Source organism: Neopsephotus bourkii, unplaced genomic scaffold, assembly GCF_033783945.1.
Source record: "Neopsephotus bourkii isolate Nb327-2 ecotype Australia unplaced genomic scaffold, CSIRO-AGI_Nbou_v1 NB_663, whole genome shotgun sequence".
Classification (NCBI taxonomy): Eukaryota; Metazoa; Chordata; class Aves; order Psittaciformes; family Psittacidae; genus Neopsephotus; species Neopsephotus bourkii.
This window is the reverse complement of record NW_026901162.1, coordinates 258,721-271,189: the sequence shown is the minus strand read 5'-3', so window position 1 is coordinate 271,189 and position 12,469 is coordinate 258,721. Positions and strand designations below refer to the sequence as shown.

At 43.4% G+C, this 12,469-nt stretch overlaps 1 protein-coding gene and 1 long non-coding RNA gene across 2 annotated transcripts in view; one reads left to right on the top strand and one right to left on the bottom strand.

Moving 5' to 3' along the window:
* Window positions 1-2,971: 2,971 nt before the first annotated feature.
* On the bottom strand, window positions 2,972-12,219 carry LOC133212048 (uncharacterized). The gene is made up of 3 exons (XR_009725365.1): window positions 12,143-12,219; window positions 9,703-9,768; window positions 2,972-3,693 (listed from the first exon to the last, which is right to left on the bottom strand). It is a non-coding gene; the product is annotated as an uncharacterized LOC133212048 (long non-coding RNA).
* A 176-nt stretch (window positions 12,220-12,395) lies between these two features.
* Window positions 12,396-12,469, top strand: part of LCP1 (lymphocyte cytosolic protein 1) — a 46,722-nt gene continuing 46,648 nt past the window's right edge. Inside the window, exon 1 of the mRNA XM_061353071.1 lies at window positions 12,396-12,415. The gene's annotated coding sequence lies outside the window, so the exon portion shown is untranslated. The remainder of the gene's footprint in view (window positions 12,416-12,469) is intronic.

Sequence of the window (12,469 nt, the reverse complement as noted above, 5' to 3'; positions counted from 1 at the left end):
CCAAGATGAGAGAGGTGTTGAAACAGCAACACTGGTGGAGTACTCTGTCCCTGTTGGAATACCTTTGGCAGCGGCATTGTCCCTGGAGTTGTAGGATTTGTGTCTCTCTGAACCCTAAACCTATACCTAATTTGCATTGCATCTTGGATCTGAGGCTGACCTCCTCCATCTGAATGGGTGTCCCAGATGAGAAAGGTCTTGAAAGACTAATGTTGGTGCAGTGCTGTGCTTGCCTTGGCATGCCTTTGTCAACACCAGTATCCCTGGAGGTGTGGGCTTTCTAAATCTCTGAACCCTAACCCTAATTTGCATGGCATCCTGGATCTCAGGCTGATGTCCTCCATCGGAATGGGTGTCCCCCATGAGAAAGATGTTGAAGGAGTAATGCATGTGCAATGCAGTGTTCCCCCTGGAATGCCTTTGGCAGCCCCAGTATTTCTGGAGTTGTAGGTTTTGTTTGTATCTGAACCCTAACCCTAGCCCTAGCCCTATTTTGCATGGCATCATCGATTTGAGGCTGACGTCCTCCAGGCACATGGGTGTCCCAGATGAGAAAGGTCTTGAAGAAGCGATGTCGGTGCAGTGCTGTGTGCCTGTTGGAATGCCTTTGACAGCCCCATTATCCCTGGAGTTGTAGGCTTTGTGTCTCTGTGAACTCTAACCTCAACCATAACCCTAATTTGCATGGCTTCCTGCGTCTGAGGCTGATGTCTGCCAGCGCAGTGTCTGTCGTAGGTGAGAAAAGTCTTGAAAAACTAACGTTGGTGGAGTGTTGTGCTTCCCTTGGCATGCCTTTGACAGCATGTGTATCACTGAAGCTCTAGGCTCTTTGGCTCTCTGAACCCTAACCCTAACCCTAACCCTATACCTAATTTGCATGGCACCCTGGTTATGAGGCTGATGTCCTCCAGGCGAATGGTTGCCCCAGGTGATAAAGGTGTTAAAACAGCAATGTAGCTGCAGTGCCATGCTTCCCTAAGCATGCGTTTGTCAACACAGGTATCCCTGGAGCTGTGGGCTTTCTAGTTCTCTGAACCCTAACCCTAGCCCTATACCTAATTTGCATTGCATCTTGGATCTGAGGCTGACCTCCTCCATCTGAATGGGTGTCCCAGATGAGAAAGCTGTTGAATCAACAGTGTTGGTGCACTGAGGTACTCTCCTTGAACGTTTTTGGCAGCCCCAGTATGTCTGGAGTGGCTTTGTGTCTCTCTAAATCCTGACCATCTCCTAACCCTAAATTGCATGGCATCTTCGATGTGAGTCTGAAGTCCTCCATCAGAATGGGTGTCCCAGATGATAAAGGTCTTGAAAGACTAATGTTTGTACAGTGCCGTGCTTGCCTTGGCATGCCTTTGTCAACACCAGTATCCCTGGAGGTGTGGGCTTTCTAAATCTCTGAACCCTAACCCTAATCTGCATGGCATCCTGGATCTCAGGCTGATGTCCTCCATCGGAATGGGTGTCCCACATGAGAAAGATGTTGAAGGAGTAATGCGTGTGCAGTGCAGTGTTCCCCTTAGAATGCCTTTGGCAGCCCCAGTATCTCTGGAGTTGTAGGTTTTGTTTGTCTCTGAACCCTAACCCTAGCCCTAGCCCTATTTTGCATGGCATCATCAATTTGAGGCTGACGTCCTCCAGGCGCATGGGTGTCCCAGATGAGAAAGGTCTTGAAGCAGCAATGTCGGTGCAGTGCTGTGCGCCTGTTGGAATGCCTTTGACAGCCCCTTTATCCCTGGAGTTGTAGGCTTTGTGTCTCTGTGAACTCTAACCTCAACCATAACCCTAATTTGCATGGCTTCCTGCGTCTGAGGCTGATGTCTGCCAGCTCAGTGCCTGTCCTAGGTGAGAAAAGTCTTGAAAGACTAACGTTGGTGCAATGCCGTGCTTCCCTTGGCATGCCTTTGACAGCATCTGTATCCCTGAAGCTCTAGGCTCTTTGGCTCTATGAACCCTAATCCTAACCCTAACCCTAACCCTATACCTAATTTGCATGCACCCTGGATATGAAGCTGATGTCCTCCAGCTCTATGAGTCTCCTAGATGAGAAAGGTGTTGAAGCAGCAATGTTGGTGCAGTACTGTGCTCCTGTTGGAATGCCTTTGGCAGCAGCACTATCCCTGGAGATCTAGGCTTTGTATCTCTGTGAGCCCTAACCCTCTCCTAACCCTAATTTGCATGGCATCCTGGATCTGAGGCTGATCTCCTCCAGCCATTTTTGAAGGAGCAATGTTGGTGCAGTACCGTGCTTCTTTTGGAATGATTTAGTCAGTCCCAGTATCCATGATGCTGTAGGTTTTCTGGATCTCTGACCACTAACAGTAATCTGAACCATAATTTGTATTGCACGCTGGTTCTGATGCTGATGTTCTCCAGCCAAAGGGTGTCCCAGATGAGAAAGGTTTTTCTAGGGAATCATGTTGCAGTGTTGTGTTGCCCTTGGTAGGCATTTAGCTGCCCCTGCATCTCTGGCCCTCCTCCCCGCCATCCAGAATGTGCTCTGGAGGCAACACCTTCTGGGTCCTGTTTACAAAGGACAGTTTTGCTCTTCGGTCTTATTCCTCATTTGGACAGATACATTTATTTGATTTCTTCAAGGACAAGATAGTGTGCTGGATGCTTTGGTCCTAGTCTGCTGATAGGATCATGACAGTTTAAAAGCAAGGTAAATTTAGGATGGTGCTTCTTTAGTAACAACAAACTAGGGTCATATATCACTCACTTAAAGTACTGTTTTTTCTGGAGTTTGTAATTACGACTTCAAGCACAAAACCAAGACTTACTGTACAGTTGCATGAAAATCTGCCTTCATATCTAACACATTTCTAAGATGCTAAAATATATTTCCTGTTCCCAAAAGAAAGCTATGTCAAAAACATGTAGGATTGTTTTGTACTGAGCAAATTGGAATGTCTTGATAATTTAGGAAGGATTATTGTTTAATCTTCTTACGAATCTACACTTCTGTTTAATAAATAAGATGACATTTCAAAGGCAATGTGCCTTAGACAAATAAAATATACACTGCAAAACAGAAGTTAAGACATTTAAAAAAAAGTTGAAAGTGTTGACCACTTCTATAATTCAAACAAATTGGAAAATTTTGGACCACTTTTTTAATGCTGGCCATCAAGCCTCCTGGAACACCAGAATACTGACTCTGAAATGAGGAACCTCTCCATTTTTTTCCATTAACCTTTGGCATGACTCTGCCAGCTTCTTTACATGGGACTTTAAAATTTCTGTACAAACAGATCTTCACTGCAGCATGCAGTGACACAGATTTCTGGAGTTTCTGGACAGAAAGCTGCATTTTCAGGAACAGAACCCCAGCCTCAGCACAGCATCAGGTTTCTCAGTTCTCCCATAGACAAAAATAATGCTATATGACAGGTCTTTATTTACCTTATTGGAAGCCTTAGCAAAGCTGCAGAGATCATTGTGTTTAGATGCTGCATAAAGTTACAAGATGTGAGGACTGTCTAATAAGGCAGCAGTGGAGAGACTCTAGGAATAACTGGAAGTCAGCCTGCTATAGAAGAGGACACAGCACAACCGCAGCAATGTAGGGCTCTGCACGAGCTGAGAGGCAGGGCTGCACTGACCTCGCTGTCCTGCAGACCCATCTGTATCTCTGTATGTAGCTGCATGTCACTGTGTGGATCTGTCAGTCCACTCAAGGCTAGCTTGGAGCTCTCTGCAACATACAAAAGATGAGTCAGGCCTCACAAGGTTGGGACAATGCTGTTGTATTATGTACTTTTAAATAATTTAATGTAATTTAAGCAGCTTGCCTCAAAAAAAGAATGGATGCAGCACAGCAAAGACATCACCAGTGATGACCATGTGTCGTGGCTTAACCCCAGACAGACAGCTTGTTCACTCACTCTACCCCCCTCTTGCCCTCCCCCTATTCTCGGAGGGACGGAGAGGAGAATCAAAACCAATGCAACTCCCATGGGTTGAGATAAGAACAGTTTAGTTTGGGTCAGGTGTCCTGTCTCTGCTTCCTCCCGGCTTCCCCTCCTCCCTGGCAGAGCATGAGGCTCACAAAGTCCTTGGCCAAACCAAAACATCATTTTTATCAGCTTTGTTCCCAGCCTGAAAGTCAAAACACAGCACTGCACCAGCTACCAAGAAAGAGAAAAATGACTGCCACTGCTAAACCCAGGACACCATGAACCAAGAATCTTTTTAGTATGTGGCAAAGCCTGATTTTCTACTAAAAATAACTTGACAAGACTAGTTTTTCCCCTCTAAAAAGAAGAATAATAGTGCTGTTAGCAAATAATTCTCTTAATAAACAGTAGACAAAGTGTAGAGAAGTTGAATAAAATAAGGAGAGGGGTCATTTGAGGATCTCAGCTGGTAAAGTGGGGAGTAGCTTCATTGATTTGATGCTTTAGAGATGATTTGTATAGCTGAGGAATTTATATACTGTACACTTTGCAGCAACGAGAAAAAAGACCTATAAATATTCTCTACAACAACATAAGTGTATCTCTGGAAAGAGTGTGAAAAGTCAATAACCTGAAACTGTTCAGAAATGACATCCTTCTCCAGAGTGCTTTAGATTTTGTAACTCTAACCTCACTGTCACTTAAAGCCAAATCAAGATTGCATATTAAGTTGTTATAATTCCACTATATTGTTAATGCAACAGCTGTAGTCCTTCATAGTCCACAAGTGCCTTGCTGCATTTCTGAGAATCTTATTTCCCATAGTGCAGTTTTATTATCAAACAATGTCATCCATCTAGTTTCTCTCTTAAGAGTGACACATACTGCTTGATCCTGTCTGTAAAGGGCCCTTCCTTTCCAGGTTCAGGTAGCTTTAAGTAATGTCTAGTATAGACTTTTTCTTTCTTTTCCTCTTCTAAATGTTCTGGTGAGCCAGATCTTCTCACCCATGGCCGTTTCTAAAGAGAAGTGCAAAATAATAGTGGAAGACACATTGCATGTGGAAAAACTAAGTTCCTTTATACATATGGTTCAGAATCATGCTTTTAATGCAGTTTTGCAGACAACATGGAGATATGACTCCTCTCTTCAGAACAGGGGAAAGACTCTTCAAAGGGTGAATCAAATATTCAGACAGCTGAACTCAGTGAAATTGCTTACCTCTTTTTGCTGATTACCAAAAGGTTTATAAATTCCATTTACTTAGTTTATTCACCTCCATTTAATGACTGTGTGGTGGGTTTGCACTGAGCCTTCATGTCCTACACCACTGATGCAGAGATTCATTTCATACATCTCCCACTAGAACTGGACTTGGCCTTTGCAATCTGGGCTATTCCCAAAGAACTTATTCTAGAGTTCTGTTGGTTCCTTAGATGGTCCCAAATTTCTGAACATTACTGCAGCTAGTGGTCATTTAGTTCTGAACGTTTTTATCAACAAAGAAATGCTTAGTAAATCATTCTTCATTCAGCTTGTGTATTTCCACAAGGTTGGTGTTCTGTTCGCTTTGTTAGGGAGATGTTCCCTTTGTCAGGGAAACTCATTTCCAGGGACCGGCTGAGGAGGAAGTTACTCCTTATAGCTCTCTGCTACAACTCCGCTCTGAAAGAAAGCTAGGACTATTGACTTATCTGCCTGATTTTTTTGCCCTCCACCACAGTGTTTGACAGCTTCCAGCCCTGTGCTGGGCACAGTCCACACCCTGACATTTCTGCTGCCTTTTCAGCCAGCTGCTTCATTGTGTTACATCCTCACTTTGTATACTCCCCTGCAGAGAAAAGGACTTCTATGCCACACCACACCATCTTCTTTTCCCAGCCCAGGGCTCCCACTGTCAGATCTCAGTCTCACACTTCATGAAGCACAAAACAATTCCATCCACCAAGTCGATCAAACTACCGTTGCTGAAGAACTGCTTTCTGATCAATGGGCATGTTGTTGCATAAATATCTTTCAGGTGTAACGGTTCCGCTTGGAGAAATGATCCTTGAACAAAATTTACTGGGCAGCTCGTAGATTCTTGTCAGGTTTACTATTTAAATACATGATCTATAAATAGCATCCATCACTAATATGTACTACTACAAGGAGAACTTTGTTTCAGAATAAAAGGTTTATCTATCACTTTTAAAATGGTTTAAATCACTGAAGCACAGCTCTGATAGTGAGCCAGAAATATTTACATCTGTTCAAGCAGCGCCAGACTGGAAATGTATTGTATGGAAGGAAATTTTACCAGCCCTTCAAAATAATATTTGGAAGGGTTTAATAATATCAAGGGGGGGATAACTATATTGCCTGAGTTTTCAACCTTATTTCTCTAATTGCAACTTCTTTACTATTTTAAATACTGTTACAAATGTATTACTTTTAGTATATTCTTGTTTTTCCTTTTAAATTAATATTACACAATGATAACAAATATAGTATGACATTATTCTAACAAAATGTCAATTACCATTTATTTCAAACATCTTTTTTTTTTCTTTGTTTGCCTGCTTTATTGGCTATGTCGTGATTGAGGTGTTTTAGCTATTTAGATACTTCTAACACAACTACAGAGGCTAGATGGAAAGAAAGCTTGCTTCGGTGTCTTTAACCCAGTTTGTAGGGACAGCATTTTTTTTTCATGCTACCACTTTGTGCTGATCTTTACAAAAAAGCACTGTAAAATTTCTGTATGCTGCAGTTGTACAGTAGATCCTAGGGCTTGGCATTTTTGACAGAAGTCAGTGAACCTGACTTCAGGTGCCAGGATCCTTCTCTACAGATCTGTTTCCAAGCTTGGTGCCTAGTTTCTAGCTTATTTTTTTTTATTATTTAGGTTAAAAATGTTTTTATTATAGCTCATGTTATTATTTTTCACTTTCATTTTTAAAGGTTAGTCCTTAAATATCTAAACGATAGCTACTTTATATAAACTGGAAAGAGCTTTTCATTCACATATATAGGCCCACAAAATGCCCAGTTATTTCTGAACCATACTGCACTGCGAGTCCTTTGTTTTAATTAGAAATCCTTGATCCCTTTAAAATAATGTAAACCAACACGTGGCTTTTTTCATGGATGTATATTCTAAGAAAAGCAGGACCATTCCCCAACCATTTCAAAAGTGATAGATAAACCTTTTATCCTGAAACTAAGTTCTGTTGTAATGGCTCTCCTTGTACCTATTAGTGATGGATGCTATTTATAGATTATGTATTTAGTAAACCCTATTTTTTTCATTTAATTTTTCATCTTCATTTGAGTTGTATCTCACTTCCCCTATGGTGTGACTCCATGTGATCTAATTTAATTTTTCTTGATGCCACCAGTTTTTCATATTTTCTCTCATATCTATGTATGAGTGAGGGGGAATGCCTCTCTTATCCAGTAGGTAGTGATCAAGTCTGATAGGTGGAAGACCTAAGTTGCAGAACCTGCCTTGACAACTTTTCCACTGTTTACATGAAGAGCCTCCCAAAGATATGCAGGTCATACAGGTCACACTACAGTCTTATTCTCACTGCTTTCCACTAGTAGATTAACTTCCAGTCTGTCTTCTATGTAAATTTTAGAGAACACATGGAATTTGAAACTATGCACTATAAGAATTGTCTTTATACAATTTACCTTTACCAAAATTCTCCCTCAATTCAGAGGACAGCTTAGGATGCAGAGGCCTACAAAGCAGTTTGATCAGTCATTTTCTGCTTTGCCCTTGTTCCTGATGGATGACTGAAGATATTTCAAAAAATCAGAAGAATCTGAAAAGGCAAATAAAAAGAAATAGTCATCTCTAGTTTAAGGTGTTGAGCTATAAATGTCTGCTCAGATAAACCGCGTGATGAAAGAATCATAAAACAGAAGTGCAGAAGTGGACAAAAAGAGCATTTGTTCACTTAAGAACTGATTCAACAGTTTCTCTAGTTATCATTAGTGTTTCAGGAAATAAATTGGTGATTAAAAAAGAAAGTAATTAACTTTACTTGCAGTAAGGAATGTTTTTCAGCACCTCGGTCAGAAAAGGTGGGGCAATTGGAGTTTTTAGTCTCTGTTCTAAAGGAGGAACAGTAAAATAGAGAAACACCCAACGTCAAGCTTTCTAAAAGCTCCCAGAAACAGTTTTCTGCTGGATAAACAGATTTAGTAAGAGCAACAGTTTAACCCTTGTAAAAGGCTGATTCTGCAAGTAGCTATTTTACGCTTTGCTGTGGTTTTGTCTTAGTTTATGAATACACGCAATGATAATGGTTTCAATCAAAAAAACCCTGATTTGGTTTCAAAAATCCTCTTATTAGTAGCCAAGTTTAGCAAATCTCTGATTCACAGTAATTTTCAAGATAATCTCCATGCTAAATTGCAGAGGGTTTTTTTTTTGTTGTTTTGTTTGTTTGGCCTTTTTTTTTTTTTTTGTAAGGCTAGAAACATGTAAGACATCACAGAATATAAAGATCTGGTACTAAAGAACTGGAAATCAGAAGGAAAACACAGAAGGGAAAGCACTGATGAAGGTGACTTTGAAGAGAAACTGAAAGTGCCATCAGGAAACTAATGGTTCACAGGAAGATTTATTAAGGTTTAAAAAATGGTCATATACAGCTAGAAGCAAGGACAACTCTATGCAAAAATATTTCAGTAATGTAAAGTAGATAAACTTGAAGCTTCAGTGCAATTTTGCATGTGGACAAGTGTCCTGGGTTTAGCAGTGGCAGTCATTTTTCTCTTTCTTGGTAGCTGGTGCAGGGCTGTGTTTTGACTTTCAGCTGGGAACAAAGCTGAAAAACAATGATGTTTTGGTTTGGCCAAGGACTTTGTGAGCCTCATGCTCTGCCAGGGAGGAGGGAAGCCGGGAGGAAGCAGAGACAGGACACCTGACCCAAACTGACCAAAGACGTATTCCATACCACAGCACGTCATGCCCAGGAGGTAACTGGGAGTTAGCTGGAAAGGCTAGGTGGACTGCAGGGTTGGAGGAGGTATCGGTCGGTGCTTGGTCGGGCTGGGGGGGCGAGTTATCGGTCACCTGGTGATGGAGTGTTGTATTCTCTTCCCTTGTTATTTCCTTTATCATTACTATTATTGGTGGTAGCAGTAGTGATTTGTGTTATACCTTAGTTACTAAACTGTTCTTATCTCAACCCATGGTAGTTGCATTCTTTTTGATTCTCCTCTCTGTCCCTCTGAGAGTAGGGGGAGGGCAAGAAGTGTGTGGGGGGGGAGTGAGTGAAAGCTGTCTGGGTGGGTTTAAACCACAACAACAAGATTAATTTTAAATGAGTGTACCATTATATAAAGCTGTGCTGAAAAGAAAAAAATATTGCGATGAAAGGGACAAACATTCCCGAATTATGCAAACAGGGCCGAGTTCTGATGTGACACTTTGCTAATGTGCTTGAATAACAGTTAAACAAGGGAACAGGGAAAAGAAGAAGCAGGGGAAGTTTGAAAAGGAATCCTGGAGTTCAGTTATAGCCATCCTCAGTTTGAATAAATGGTCAAATATTGCAGCAAGATGAGTGACCACTGCATGAAAATAACTGGAATCTGGCATGATTCATGATGTTAACCAGGGGCTAGTGACAACATCCTTGCAATAAACTGGAAGAACAGGAGGAAGAATATAACATTAAAAACAAAACAAAACATATAGAAACACCAATAACATCAACAAAACCACAGTGAACCAAGTCTTGAAAAAGGCAAAGAAGTTGAGTTTCAGGAACAAGAACAAAACACTCTATAGCTATGTCTGGACTTCCCTGGTGATTCACTGCATCTTATCATCACAGTCTTTCACTCTTCAGGATAAGGGTTCTGGTACCTGACACATGGATAATAGCATAGGGAATAACTCATCTTGGTAGACACCTCAGGAGTTCTCTAATCCAATCTCCTGCTCACAGCAGGGTAGGCTATGAAGTCTGAGCAGATTACTTAGAGCTTTACACAAGGATGGAGACCCCACAACCCCTCCGGGCCACCACTGGGCCTTCCTCCAACATTGATAAAAATCAAAACATAGAGTGCACACCCAGTTAGGGCACATCTGAAGACAGATGAATGTTCTTTTTTCTCTCATTTATAGGTAATCTGTGTGAAAACTGGATGACAGATCAAGAATGGTAAGAAATGTTCACAGATATGGTTAAGAAGAAATCATCAGTGCCTTGAGGAGCACTGCCTACTAATTACATGGGGGTAGAACAGACTAAATAAATGAAGGACTAGGATCAAAATGGAGTGAAAGAAGTCCTGACAGTGAGTGGAGACAGCACATTCAATTGGCTCAGAGTCAGGGAAAGAGGTGAAAGCACCAGAGGAAACCTGATGTTACAAAAAGGAGCAGTGTAGGTAAGAAGGAAAGCGGGAGACTGGTGCAAATGCAGCACAGACAAGAAACCCTAGTGTTTCTGGTAGAGGAGAAAGAGTTGTTCAAGGTGCTACAGACAGGAAGGATAAAAGCAAGCCAAGGAGAGAGGGAACATGATTTTCTCATGAGATAAAGTTGATCATTATCGTTGGTAAGATTCTATGTAAAAATAAAAATGAAAGCAGAACTGAAAAGTCTAAAGGCTGTGGCCACAGAAGCATGGCTGTGGTCACTAATGTAGGTGCAATTTAGTTCAAGACACCAGGCATTTGAGCCAGCAAGACTCACCAATGCTTAAGGAGGGAAGAAGAAAATGAGTAGTGGGGAAGTTCAGCCTGATGCATATGCAGGAACCGAATGAAAGATACAGTAGTGAAGAAGATGGTGAACCCTTCCAGGCTAAGACCTTGCTAGGGGAAAAGAATGAAGTCAGGGGCAGAAGGGGGATGGAGGGAGCAATATGCAGCAAACATATCAGGAAGAGGAAGAAGGACACAGGGCAACATCAGGAGTGGATTAAAAGAAACCTTGATACAGTTGTATCCTGCTGTAAGCACGGCCAAGTATCAGGAACTTTCTGCTTCATGGTATCAAAACCAAGTTAATGCTGATCAGGAAAAAGCATCTGTTCTGTGTATCAGCTTTGAGAAAGTCTTTACAGAGATACCCTTAAAAAACGTATTTTATTGAGCAGTATAATAACTGTACAGTACAATACAATACAAAATACTAGTAAGATACAACATTGTGCTTGGTTTTGTTCTTCACCCTAAATCTTTCTCATCTTTGAGCTGAAATTTTCCCTTCTCCTTATTACCATTTTTACACCTTCACAGGTGCCTTGCACAGCACTGTCTGACACAGACAGAACATAGGAACCCTTGCCCAGACTTGGCTTCTGCCTCTGATCTGAGGTGCGGTAGCTCAGCCACAGCATCTGTGAACACTGTACACACACGCTGGGGACTTCTCACTCTGAAAGCTACCCAAGAGAAAAGGACCTGGGGTGCTGACTGATGGCTGCTGAACCTGAGCCAGCTTGTGCCCAGGCAGCCAAGAAGGCCAACAGCATCCTGGCCTGTGTCAGCAATAGTGTGGCCAGCAGGGCCAGGGCAGTGATCATCCCCCTGTACTGGCACTGGTGAGGCTGCACCTCTGATCCTGTGTTCAGTTCTGGGCCCCTCACTACAAGAGAGGCATTGAGGTGCTGGAGCTGGTCCAGAGGTCAACAAAGCTGGTGAAGAAGAGCCTGGAGCAGGAGTGTGCTGAGGAATGGCTGAGGGACCTGGGGGTGTTTGGTCTGGGGGAGGCACAGGAGGGACCTTATCGCTCTTTACAACTGCCTGAAAGGAGGTTGTAGTGAGATGAGGGTTGGTCTCTTCTCCCAGGTAACAAGTGATAGAACAAGAAAGAGGTAACAGCCTCAAGCTGCACCAGGGGAGGTTTAGACTGGATATTAGTAAAAATTTCTTCACCCAATGGGTGCTCAGGCATTGGAATAGGCCGCCGAGGGCAGTGGTGGAATCACTGTCCCTGGAAGCGCACTGAAACTGTGTAGATGCCTTTAGTGACATGGTTTGGTGGTGGACTTGGCAGTCCTCAGGTAATGGCTGGATTTGGTCTTAGAGGTCTTTTCCAACCTATCTGATTCTGTGACTCTCTGATTCAGCCATTGCTGCCCGTCCCTGACAAGCTGCCCCGGGCACTCCGCTGCCGGCCCCCAGGCTGGTAGCGGAGCCGCTCTCTGGCCATGGCCCACAGCAGATTCACCTTCCTCTCTCCGCAGGGGCGGCGCGGGCCCCTGTCAGCCACAAACCTCTGGCACTCGGGACTAACCGGGCTGGCGTCCCGCACCCTGGCGTAAGGCCACTGCAGCCCGCGGAGAGCCCGCGGCAGCCCGGGGTGCCTGCCCTCCGTCACCCTCCGCCGCGCCAGCCACCGCCTCCGCGCCGCCCGCAGCGGCAGCACGCGAGGCCAACAGAAGGGGGCGTGGCCACAAGGGTGTGGGCGGGGCACGGCCGGCGGGAGCACGCGAGGGGTCTGCGGCAGCGCGCCCGCCGCTGCCCCTCATCGCCTGTTGCGGCGCCGCTCCTCGCTGGTAACTACTCTCTCGTTGCAGTTAACTGGTGATGGTGGCGATGATGGTGATGGT